This window comes from Haemaphysalis longicornis, unplaced genomic scaffold (genome assembly GCF_048455015.1).
Source record: "Haemaphysalis longicornis isolate Haplotype H1 unplaced genomic scaffold, Haemaphysalis longicornis Haplotype H1 scaffold_9, whole genome shotgun sequence".
NCBI lineage: Eukaryota > Metazoa > Arthropoda > Arachnida > Ixodida > Ixodidae > Haemaphysalis > Haemaphysalis longicornis.
Window position 1 is genome coordinate 38,084,674 of NW_027526460.1, and position 13,631 is coordinate 38,098,304.

The window sequence follows — 13,631 nt, forward strand, 5'->3', positions numbered from 1 at the left end:
GTTTCACCTTACGGATTGCCCAAGTGCGCTGACTTATTAATGATATCTTGGTTTCGTGCATTCAGTGCCGTTTCCCTCGTATTCTGTATCACTGTTCCGCTCCCGCCTCCAGTCCAGGAGATCCTTCAAGGCGATTTTCGCATGTAAAGCCATTGCGGTATCCTCTGCTCTGCTGAGTCGAGGAAACAGTTGGTGTGGAGGACAGATTCAGAATACCAGAATACCGCCATTAATCTTCCTGAAGCTTGGTGACCACCAGGGCCCTGGCTGTCGCGGCAGCCTGCGGGATCGCCACCCCCCCTTCCCTGATCTCTGAGCTTGAATAAAGTTTTCTCTCGCTCTCTTGAATAAAATTAGCGAAATAATGAGACACAAACTGCACCAGTTTGTTACTCAGTGTTTCGTTTGTGTCGCTGTCTGCTCCCGTATATCTCTGCGTCTACTACAGGTCTTCCAGTCAACTCAGAGAATGGTGCAATTACCACATACTCTTGATTTTAACACCACACGGGAAACGCGAGGCATCTATGTGATGGTATAGAAACATAGATGCTCAGAGGACACTAAAGGCAAAAGCAAGTTAGCTTGCATTTACAGATTACTAAAGTTCCATGAGCACAATTCTATACAACCCGTAGCAGCCGCAGCTATTTATTGAAGGGTCCTAAAACGTCTCCAACATATACAAATAGAAATAGCGCAGTAGTAAGGCTACGTTGTTAACGACCTATGTTCTAACCGTAACTTTTTACGTACTGTGCAAAGCTCGCAGCTTCATGCAACGTTTCTAACCACTTTCCTCTGATTTAGAGTAGCCACAATTTTTATGCGCGTTTAGACATCACAAAGCAGAGGTTCCTGCTCCTGGACAATTTTCCTGCATCTTCAGTGACAGAAAGCGTTGTCTGCGCCCCATTGATCTAACCCGACGTAAGCACCATTACTCAGTTAGCATTATATAGAACATGTTTACGAACTGATGTGTTCCTCTAAGCGTATCATTTTTTGGCTGACTTGTCCTACTCCTCGTCGCAAAAACAAAGGCGCAGCTTGTTAAATCATGTATACCTGATTTAGTATACAGTTCGCTGACTTGTTACCGTGCCGTAGAAGCCTTGCATAGAGATTGAAAAAACGTTGTGAGCATATCATTAAAGAGAGCCAACTGACGCATTTTGTGACCAAAGATTCTCCCTCACTTTCCAACTGTCCTTTTCCATGCGTTCACAGAAACGGCCCTGCGTAGCCAGCGTGGTAGCCTGTGCCTGCGAAGACAAAGATGCAAAATTGGCAACGCATTTGCTTGCTGTTCTGCAAACGTTGACAAAAGAGCATAATTTTTTTGTCGCCCTTTCCCCGTAACAGCCTCCCTCCCTTACCCATGTCTCGCGCTGCCGTACTCCCCTCTCGCTCCTCCTATGATTAATGCAGTAAAGTTATGCTTAATTCAATTATATTTTCCTGTATTCAGTCTGCTCGCACGCCATCTGTTAAGATCTTTTCTTTCTGGTCAGCTTAGATTAGCTCGAAACGGCATCTTCCTGGTTTAATGTTCGTCTTTATCTCACCTCTCTACAGCAACGCTTTGGACGCGTTGTTTCTCATTTACCGCCAAATGTTTTACCGCCAAATGTTTTGACTTTTTCTTTATCCGGTCCAACAAATTATCTCCATTTACGCTATTATAATGATTAGAAGTAGAACATTCGCGAAATCTGCATTATCGCGGAAATGCAGGGCGTTATACGGTTTGCCATTTCCCGTAATTGCTTAATATTTTTTGTTTTAGTTTTTAGAAATTTTGTTTGACCAAATATCTTCGTTTACCCTATCATAACGACTAGAGGTGGAACTTTCCCGAAATCTGCATTATTGTGGAAATGCAGGGCGTTACAGGGTTCGCCATTTTCCGTAATTATTTTATATTTTTCTTATTTTTTAGTTTTTCAAAATTTCGTTCAACCAATTATCTCCATTTACGCTATTATAACGATTACAGGTGAAACTTTCGCGAAATCTGCATTATTATAGAAATGCCATGCGTTATACCGTTTGCCATTTTCCGCAATTTTTTAGTATTTGTCTTATTTTTTAGTGTTCGAAAATTTCGTCCTACCAATTGTTTCCATTTGCGTTATTATAACGATCACAGGTGGAACATTCGTGAAACCTGCAGTATTGTGGAAATGCAGGGCGTTACACGTTCGATATTTTCCGTTTTTTGTACTTTTCTTATTTTTTAGTTTTTCAAAATTTCGTGTGACCAGTTATCTCCATTTACGCTATCATAGCGATTACCGGTGACACTTCTACGCTATCTGCGTTTTTTGTGGAAATGCAGGGCGTTGCACGGTCCTGGCTGTGGAAGCACTCAAAAAAGAATGCTACGCATTAATAACGCTGGTACTCTTGGTTATTTCAAGTTTGCCTTATATACGCCCGATGGTTCCCTTTGCTCTGGATAACGTGGTGATGTATCAGCCGTGCCAGCAGTTATACTAGCCTGAAATGGTCTTGACTATGTATACTTCGGTATCTGGCGTTCTTTGCGCTGTTTTCTGGTTCAGCGGTTGAATCGAGTTCAGACAGACAGACAGACAGACAGACAGACAGACAGACAGACAGACAGACAGACAGACAGACAGACAGACAGACAGACAGACAGACAGACAGACAGACAGACAGACAGAATGGCAGGCAGGCAGGCAGGCAGGCAGGAAGGCTGGAAGGCAGGCAGGCAGACAGACAGACAGACAGACAGACAGACAGACAGACAGAATGGCAGGCAGGCAGGCAGGCAGGCAGGAAGGCTGGAAGGCAGACAGGCAGGCAGACAGGCAGGCAGACAGACAGACAGACATCGAGTGAATGGAGCTTTCAATAGCTCCCCGGCACCACCGTAGTATAACCGGTTATACCCAATTGCAACAGTACAAAAACAGACCAACCGGCAAAGAGAATTTTGTCCACCCGAAGGTGGAGAGAAATTAACGGGAAAGGCTTTCTTGCGACCCACCGCCAGGGGAACGAGCCCGGGGGGACCCCCCTTGTTCCCCCTAGGAAAAAGCCGGATAGGGTGGGTTGCTGGGAACGGGAACTTGGACATCGGGATGGGTTATGGGAAAAAGGGTGGGAATGGGGGGAGCAATTTTGCTCCAATCCAGATGTCTGACTCTTTTTCAAGACTGATTGCTCAGCAAGGGCATCAGACAGTGCCAATTGCCAAATATGCGGTCCCTGCCACGGGTAACCGCTCACCCATAGGGTCCGATAACTGGACCCCAACCGTCAGAGACAGGAAGTAGCCTATTTGTTGGCGACGGCCCCCCCCTCTCTGACCCCCAGCTCCGCGGCCGATGCGTACTAACGTCCTCGATCGACGGCCCCGCACCAGGTACTCACGAATCACCACTGAAGCTTTCCACTATACACGGGTACTTGCAACACCTGCTTTTCACGGTCTCCGGACACCGGAAGTTTGTATGCGCACGGTGCCTCAACAGCCCGTTCGCAAGGTCCCTCGGCAACTAAGGAACTATTCTTATGTCCTCCTCTTTGCCTACTCTTTCGCTCATAGGAACAAGAGTCTTCGGGCATTGCCTTGCATATGACAGAGGAGATCAGTCCGGGCCTACTAGCCGTTACTAAGCCAGGAGAGTTTCCCCGGTCGGTGTACTAACCTCACCTTTCCTCGTTTTCCCCGTGCGGGACGTAGCTCGTGGTAGCACGTCGCGCGGCTTTTGGGTGACGAGGTTCGCCTGCGCCTCAGCTAGAGAAGATCAGAGACAGACAGACAGACAGACAGACAGACAGACAGACAGACAGACAGACAGACAGACAGACAGACAAAGAAACCCGACGCGCTATCCGCTAGACCACGCCGCCGGGTTAGACAGACAGACAGACAGACAGACAGACAGACAGACAGACAGACAGACAGACAGACAGACAGACAGACAGACAGACAGACAGACAGACAGACAGACAGACAGGTTACTATCACGTACCGCCGGAAATCTAGCTGCCTGCTGTAAGCGCGACCATATCGCATCTGGCTTTGAGCTTCGGGCAAGCAAAAATGCGTGTACGTGTGTGGACGCCATTTTGCTATCGACGCTAACTGAAGAAATCAGGAGATTAAAAAATTTGTTGGACTTGTACAAAAAACCTTTTTGAAACCAAATATGACTACCGCTAATAGAGGACAAGGCAGTTATGAGGAAATTTCGTTACGCGTGCTACCATGCCATCAATCATAAAGCGCTGTTTTACGGGCTTCATGTAATCAATCTACGGTGAGCGCGCGCATCTTGACGCCCTAATCAATCAAGGCTTAGAAGAGTAAATTGTTGGCGGAAGTATGCACAACCATGCCTGTCGTCGTCTTGAGCCAGCGCTGCGCTATAGCTTCCACGGCGCTGCCAACGGCTCGTTAGGGGTGCACAGACAATCCCTCTAATATTCGCTATTTTGACACGTCATAACGCCTTTAATACAGATTGCATTTTCGAGGTTAATTGGCGTAGTCATTGTATGATGGCTAGGGTGAGAAGGTGCATGACAGCTGCGTCTTACCGGTACTCACCTACGGGGAAGAAACTTGGAGGCTCCCTAAGAGGGTTCAGCTTAAATTGAGGACGACTCAGCGAGCAATGGAACGGAAGATGATAGGTTTAACATTAAGGGATAAGAAGAGAGCGGAGTGGGTCAGGGAACAAACGCGTGTTAAGGACATATTAGTAGAAAGTAGGAAGAAGAAATGGGCGTGGGCAGGGCATGTAGTGCTAAGGCAACATAACCCGTTGGTCATTAAGGGTAACAGAGTGGATTCCTAGAGAAGGCAAGCGTGGCAGGGGGCGGCAGAAAGTTAGATAGGCAGAGGAGATCAAGAAGTTTGCTGGGATAAATTGGTCGCAGTTAGTACAGGACCGGTATAATTGGAGATTAATGGGAGAGGCCTATGCTCTTCAGTGGGCGTAGATAGGATGATGATAATGATGATGATGATGATGATGAATTTACGAACTGCTTAAGGGGGTCTATTACTCGCATCAAAATGTGCGAGTAATAGAGCACATATGCTATGTATGCGCTTCATATGGTCGGTGGAAAGTGCTTCAGTACCAATTTACGCAGATAACGCGAAAAATGTGCAAACATGTTGCTGTTACGTAAATTTATTCGCACTAAATTATCTGAATGCCGAAGCGGGATTGGCGGAGCTCGTATAAAACGAAAGTAAAGGGTGGACATTTAAATGTAAAATAAATGTATCTACAACTTCCGTTGAACACAGTGTTGAGTAACCCGAAACCGTACGTATTTGTATGTATTCATATCGTTCGCAGCCTGTTATGATCTGCGCGATTTTTTGCTACTACATTATTATGATGCCATGGCTTAATGTTAATCTGTATTCGAGCTCTCAGTAATGCACAGTTATTTATTCGCTTGTTTTATATATTTTTCATTGATGTGCCATTTGCCCTGCGGCATAACGGTACACGTTTCACAGGTACGCGAGCAAGTTTGCTTCGTGTATAAAGTCCAGGAGTTGTCGATGAAATCTTCCATGAACCCAGCGCTGCAGGTCTGGAGGGCGGACAGGGTGGAGGCCGGTTGCAGGAAGGTGCCGTAGTCGTATCTGGCGCAGCCCCGAGCAGGTCCACAGCAGACGCTGCACATTCCCATTCTCTACGGCAAAGTCTCAGGATGGGCAGGTGGAGTCGTATGGGCCGTGGTACTGCGATGGCCAAGAGGCAGTTAGGGATGGCGCAAGCGCCATCTTAACGCGTAGTCTCTGCAGTGCAACCTCCTCTCGGCGAGTAGGCCATCAGGGAGGTTTGAACCCCACGGAGGTATGAGGACTCGCGTGGTGCACCGGAGATTTTCCTTCTGCTGTGCCAGGTTTCCAGAAGGATCTTCGGGGAAAGGTGGTAGTAGTCGCATCGAGGTATACGGGTGACTATCCATGTCTGCCTCTCTTCTGCTGGGAACAGCTCAAAGGGGTACCCATACTGTGCGGATCTGCCGTAGAGGTCTTCGTGGTAAGTGGTGAATGGAATCTGCGAACGATGTGGCTTGTGCCACGCGGCGGATGTCGTGGATGACTTGCGTAGAGTCAGTTTGTAAGATTCGTCGAGAGTATGACCCTGCCTGGACAATAGGCAGTATTGCGGCCAACCCGTCGTGTATTGCTGCTAGTTCAACAAGATACACTGATGGCAATGAGTTGGCCTCATAAGAGCAAGTTTGGTACACTTATGGTAGCTGGGGGCAGATGAGTGCAGTGTGCACCATGCCGTTGCTGACGCTGGCATCTACATATGCTATTGCCGTTTCCTTGTCTGCGCTATGTAAGCAAGAGGCTTGGGCCATGGCCTGGTGAGGAACTGGCTGATGGAGGCGACCGATTCGTTTGTTGCTGTTAATTGTAGTCGCTGCCATGGAGGAATGTTTTAAGCCTTCACAGTGGTACTCGGTACAACATACTCCATGTACCGGGCTAGCGGAGCGGCTGAACCAATTATCCAGACTTTACAGGCCCGGGCAGAGTGGCGTTCGAACACCAGCTCATCAATCGTGTTGAGTTGGGCCTCACCCTGCAGAGTTGGTATCGGGGTTATTCGCGGTAGTCCATTAATGGCCCGCAGTGCATCCCGACTGATGGCTTCGAGGCTATCCCAGTCTCTCATCGTGAGATGGTGAAATTGAGCCTGGTACACGAGTCGGCATTGCAACACTGACCGCACAAGGATTCGAGCAATGCTGGTGCACGCCCCGCCAGCCTTCGGCGCCATTCGACGTATCAGGTATATTGTCCGTGCGGCATGATCTTTTGCATTTTTCACCCATGGAGCCGCGGACCCAGACGAGGCAACGTCAAGGCCCAGTACAGGAATAGTTGGGACTTCCTGTAGAGGTTGTTGATGAATAAACAACCAGATAGGCCTGTTCTCAAGTCGGCGTCGCCCCGGCTTGTTAGCCAGTGACATGTATGACGTTTTTTCTTCCGATAGTTCAATCCCTACTTGGGAACACCAGGAATCGGCCATGTTTAAGTTAACACCGTTTGTAGCGCGTTTTCTAGGATAGGATGACAGGATGCACGCAACACACAGTAATGTCGTCAGCATACATGATGTAATGCCCTTTAGGTATCTCTGCCAACCGCCAAGCTAGAGGAAGCAAGGCGACATTGAACAAGACCGGCGCCAACACAGAGCTCTGTGGAACAGCACGAGGCGATGTGAAGTGTCCTCTAGCTTTCCCGGCCAAGCGAATGGAGAAGGTGCGGTACCGAAGAAAGGCGTTCACAAATGTGCAGACGAGGCTGGGGAGTTTATTCCACTCGAGGATCCGACCGACGGCTTCGCGGCTAACATTGTCGTAGGCCTTCTTAATATCCATTGCAAGGACAGTTCGAATCCGGCGAGAGCATCGTCCTTTCAGGATCACATCAGAAAAGTGCTGGAGTCTGTCCTCGACACCCAGCTGTGATGCGTGATCAGTACTGGTATTTTCTGGATATGCGTATTCAGTAGGATAAGACGCTTATGCGGCGCAAAGCAGTCAACAGGTCCTGCACGTGTCATTTCAAACATTATGTGCAGTAGAACCAGCCAGCTGTAAGTCGCATAAACGCACACTACAGCTACGTGTTCTATAAGCAAAACGAAATTTGTTTGCCTGATAAAAAACTATTCCCTATGGACTCCAGTAAAGCTCGATTCCTTCGGTACTCCATAATAATTCTGCCAAAATTTTGCTCCCAAAAAGCTTAAAGCGATGCTGTTTTCCACTGAAAACGTGGCACGTGAGGGGGCTGGTTCAAGCCAGGGCGTCATGAAAAAAAGGTCCAAGGACAGCGAATGCTTTGAACCTCACGCGGGGTTAAGCGCTTTCTTTACCTTTTCTCTAGCCTTTACATAAAAGCCAGTCACTGAACGAACAGGCAATCAACGCACTCGGGAGGAATGATTAAGATCGGCGCTGATGTATCTGTCCCCGTTTCCCGCGTCGCCTTGAACCACAGCCTCGGTCAGTCGTGACGGGCGCCGCATCAATCTATAAACCACCAGCGGGCGACCTTCGCGTGCCACATCTGGTCACGGATGAAGCCTGCGAAGTGCACTGATGCTACTATACGCAGGAGAGCAACCGTCTTTACTCTCACTTTCCAATTTCGTATTCGGATCCTTTTGGCGGGAAGCTCTGTCAGCAGTGTTCTGTCAGCGTTATACAACACTGTACCTAGCATTTTGCCTGCGCGGAATAAACCTAACCGTCTCAAAGTTGGCTACTTTGTTTAAATTTATCCAGGCATTTGGTAAAAAAACACCTTGTGCTGACCAGAACAGTTGAGCTTCTTTCAGCGATTTTGACTTCTAGTAGCGGTCCTTTTGATGACCGCGATAGGCGTAAAATCTGGGTTTATGTTTAGATTCTCCTACTTTGAATTCGTCTGTGTCATTCTGTTTCAAGCATTTTAGCGAGTCAGCTTTTCCGTCTCCGTCTTCGTCCGAGACTTCAGCGGCCTTCGTTTGTCGCTCATTTTTTTCTTGGTCAATAGAGCTGCGATGTTCGTGGCTTACTTGCGGCTGCACGATAAAGAATTTGTCGGTGGATCCGTCACTGGTCGTGTTTTTTGGAGATTAGAATATATGTTTGAACACCGTCGTTATCAGCTAAATATATGCTGTATCATACCAGAGTACTCAATCCTAGACACTTGTTTAGACAAAACACGAGGAGCTTAACGCTTAGAGAGCAGAGGCACGATTGCTGTTCAGTATAACGATACAATTGCGCCTACACTAGAGCTCCGCGGTATTTATCAGCATCAAACGCCCGTACCTGTGCGTTCACATTCCGAACGTCATCCATGCATTGACCAGGGTATGGGCATTCAAACTCAGGAAGTTGTCTTTCTTGTTTAATCGAAGTACGGGCTTTTCCGTGGGAGTAATCACGCCCCCACTTACGCCCACGCGGGTGTATGTAGGAATCCCGTCAATCAAGGGCGCGCGTCACCGATGTTTCAATCGTAGCACAATGTTACGTACCCGCACAGCAGCAGACAACCACAGAGGTGTACCGGACAATAAATAAATAAATAAATAAATAAATAAATAAATAAATAAATAAATAAATAAATAAATAAATAAATAAATAAATAAATAAATAAATAAATAAATAAATAAATAAATAAATAAATAAATAAATAAATAAATAAATAAATAAATAAATAAATAAAAACAGCTATTTCGTTATTTTCACATTCCTTTATTTACTTCAATACATGTTTATTCTCATACGCAAACTAGGGTCAGTGTTCCCAGATCACTTCGTTCGAACCCATGGCTGGACTCGGTCACGAGTTTAAATGCCTCGAGTTTAAAGCATCCTGCTCAAAGCATATATAAGGACAGTGTGGGTACAGACTGACACCACCACCGTGGTTTCCATTAAACTCGTGCACCAAAATCACAGTATTTATTGTTAGTTTGCGAACTTGGTAGATGCGCATGCATTAATGAGTAGCGGAGCGAATGAATACATGCAAGGACGGGCGCGCATTCCTTGTGCCAGGGTGAGCGGGTGCCTTTGTGTACCTACTAAGTAACTGCGTTATGTGACCCGCGCAGGTGAAGGCGAACAGTGCGTTGATCCCGCTTCGCTAATCAACGCGCACTCGGCCCCTCTCGCACTCACCCCAGTCATACATGCACATTTTAGTCCAAGAGGATGAGTACCGACGGATTGTCCGTTATACGCTGTCTGAGCAGCAATGTATATGTGTCCACGCTTGACCGAGGGTGTGGAGAATGTTCGGCCTTGCTTGCTCATCGCTTGTCAGGCAACGTCCTTTTAACGCGAACAGGCATGAACATAACCCCGATCTACGCGCCCAGCGCCACTGCTAAGTTTCCGGGCGGAGACGGGCGTTGCGTAAGCCACCTCTTCTCGCTATGTACACCGCTGCCGGCCACCTCTAACCTATGCAAAAGGACGGGGAACGCAGTAACCCCAAGGAGTGCAGCCCCTTCGTAGCCGCACTTCCCCCTTTGCGATCTCTCTCTTCTCAGTCTCGAACAAAACAGCGTTCTTCGGACGAACCACAGCATAGCCTCGGTGACGATGATGGTGAGAAGAGACCGCCATCGTGGAACAACTTGAGTCAACAGGCACTGAGGCGGAAGTGGTGACTGTTTCCCTCGCTTCCTTCAACTCGCCGGACCGACCGAAAGGGAGTTTCTGACGTCACCGGGAGAGTCCGCTATAAAAACGGACAGCAGACACCATTGGACTGCGACAACCGAGACAACCCTTCCATTGGAGTAATTGGCTCCGACAGAACAGAAAGCATGAAGGTGAGAAAACTTGCCGGAATCACAACTTGCGCGACGGATCGATCGTCCAAATGTACCGTTACTTTTTAAAAATACAAATAACTTTACCGTTTCAAATCTGTTCAGGAATGTTTCAGATATGTTCTGAATGATATTTGAGCGTCGGTTAAAAATATTCTGTTTCAGATTGTCTTAGGCGTGTGTGTAGATCTATACTTACAATGTCGTTCTGCGAATGTATAGTATTCAGTATATTGAATTTATAGAGAACCTTTCTGGACCTCTGCTGCTTTCCAGAGTACATGAGCGTACTTAGTGATGGTTTTATATTTACCTACAGACGCTACAGTTTAGTGTGGCACCAACGGAAGGCAAAATCTTTTGGAAGCATGGCAATACAGCCCCCCCCCACCCCCTCTCCTTCGTGCTTTTGCTAAAGACTCCTGCGAGCATGTCGCCGTAAAGCAGGGGATCGGATGTTTAATAAGCCCATCGTTGGCGGGAATTCTATTACAGGAATTTATCAACGTGAGTGAGCGAGGATGTCATGTAGCGTACAATCCGCACATTACATTGTGAAGAGCACAATGCTGTGACTCCCCCCGTCATGCACAATTCGACATACAAAATCTCACATATTATCACATATAATAGGAGTCCCATGCAAGGGTAAGAGAGCAAATATTATTAACATGTAACTGAAATTACGTAGCTTTACACTCTAGCATTACTGTAAGACGGAAGACTGAAGCCACTTGGTGGTACATTTTTCATGCAAAAATGTTTTTGGCTAGGTTCTCTCAAAACTTCACGTGAGGTGGCGTTGTATAGATTAACCAAGCTACGCGTTTCACTTCAACATAATTTGATAATTGAAATGAGTCTTTTCCAGCAAACTGGCAGCGGTGCATGTCTTTAAATGACTTAGCATTTTAGGTGGCCTAATTTAGGCAGATTAGCATAGTTCGAGCTGATTTATGATGTACGTCGTTTAATATCTCCCCAAGACCAAAGCTTGTGAAAATCGACCGCGGAGAGAGATTTTCCGATAATATTTCCGGTACTATTCAAGGTTTCAACAACCATTCCAGCTCTTGTAACGGGGCTATATAAGTAAAAACTGCCACAATTCAATAAGAACGTCTTAAGTAGGCAAACCCATGAATTATTAAAGTAGCCCAGTATCACTTCATCGCTATTTCAGCAATATACTGAGAACAATATAGCATCACCTGCGCTATCATTAGCCTGTCGCATTTTTCGCAGCTATCAGGGAGAGCAGCGAATTTAGAGTGTTTCCTGGAGGTTTTTAGCTCTTCTTGTACAACGGAAGAATGGTGACATTGTTTAGATGTTCTGAGTTTGGCTTTTATCTACGCTATAACATGATCTTTAAAATTTTAAATACTGAACAAAATTACCCTAGTTGTGGAGGTGCCAGTGCTCGAAGTGTTTGTTTGTATACCACATCTACGATGCTTCAAAGATTTTCCTGGAGTTTTCTCGCAAGGAGTTTAAGACCATTTCTCCAACACCAAAAGTCATTTGACGTTTCTGCAAGAACCGTTCTTCTGATATTTCACTCCACGAACTTTCTTTTTACAATCCGTAAAGCCGGATTAACGGGTTGCAGAATTTTCGTCAGCCTTGAATCTTGCAACAAGAATGTTTGAGGCGTTTCACGTTACAGACATGACCTGCTGTGAGCACGTCACCTGCCAAATAATGCCGTAAAATGTATGATACTTACTTCCCGAAGTGTGCACTCAACAACTGTACGAACGAAGGCACTTACGTCAAGCTTATTGATTGTCCGATACATTTAAGGCAAGTCGGCAGTTGTAATTCCATTTATTGCTCTCTGATTCTGTTTTCACGATGTTTACTTCGCATATTGTTCCTCTGTTTGCAGGTCTTGGTGTTCCTAGCCGCAGTGGCAGCGGCACGTGCGGCAATCGTTAGGAATTCTATTTTGGAAAGGGGCGTCTCCACTATGCACCACACCCAAGATGTAAGGGTAACGACTCTCTACTTGACGAACGTCAGATGTAAAACTCTGGTGTTTGCAAGCAACATGCCTCGCCCCTTGTTTTTATACGGGACGTGTCATTTAGGGAATCTGGTACGTTTGGCGTCGCTCACTTTTGACATTGTTTTTTTGCGTCACATTAACGTGGACCATACCATTGCGGGAAACATTTCTAAAACAACACTGCTTTTGAACACGATCGAGGTATAAATACGCAAACAGCACCTCATAACTATTAGCATTGGTGGCATGACTTACAGAGAAAGAATGTATTGAATGGGGGTGGCCAGCACGGCTTGCTTGTATCAATTAATGTAGCTCATATATGTAGAGATTTTTTTAGCGCCGAACAAACCTCAGGAACATATAAGGCAGAACACGAGTACAAGAATCAGTTTGGCAGTGTTGTTATAGTTAAAAATACACATGGATTTTTTTAGCCTTCCTAGGAACGCCCCATTGAGTTGTTACTTCCGCAAATAATAATATAAGGTGCCGCTCCTTTTGTTGTGTTTAATCATAAAAGCCATCGTGTTGGACCCTCTACAAAGATCGTCAGAGTGCTTGCGGAAAACTCTAGCTAATTGAGGTGGATATATGTTTTGAAATGGAAGAAATATCATGCGAACGGATGGATGTCGAGAAAGAAATCCTCATAAATTGTCGGTATGAGGCTCTAAAAGCAGCAATAAATGACTCCGGCTTGCAAAATAAAAGCAGAAAGCAAAATGTTTATGTGAATATTTGCAACGACCATAGGAGGGCGGGGGAATGATTTTGACCCAAAACAGAGGTTTATAAGCAACAGGTTAGTGTATATTCATGGTTAAAGCGAGACCCTGCACAAAAACATGTATAATGAAAGCTTCCATATTTTCAGGCACATTATTAAGTGGTACAAAATCTCTCTGGCTATTAATGGGGGAATTACAAAAAATAACGGCAATGTAAAAGCAGTGGTATAAGCGTTCTTTTCGTTCAAGACATTCCTGAAAGTGTAAGAAACTCGACGTTTTCGGTGGAACCAGTTAGTATTACACACAAGCTTTAAAAACACATGTAAGAAACATAAAATATCATTGCATGTGCAAGGTAAACTTTCCTCCACGAGCTTGCGATATTAAAAAGTGACTTCGAAATGACTTCCTCGACTGTCAATTCCGCCAAACATCTAAAAAACAGTTATATGCGTCGAAGAATATGTTGTTGGGCGAGTTGGTACTTAGCTGCAGAACAAATAAGAGAGCGAA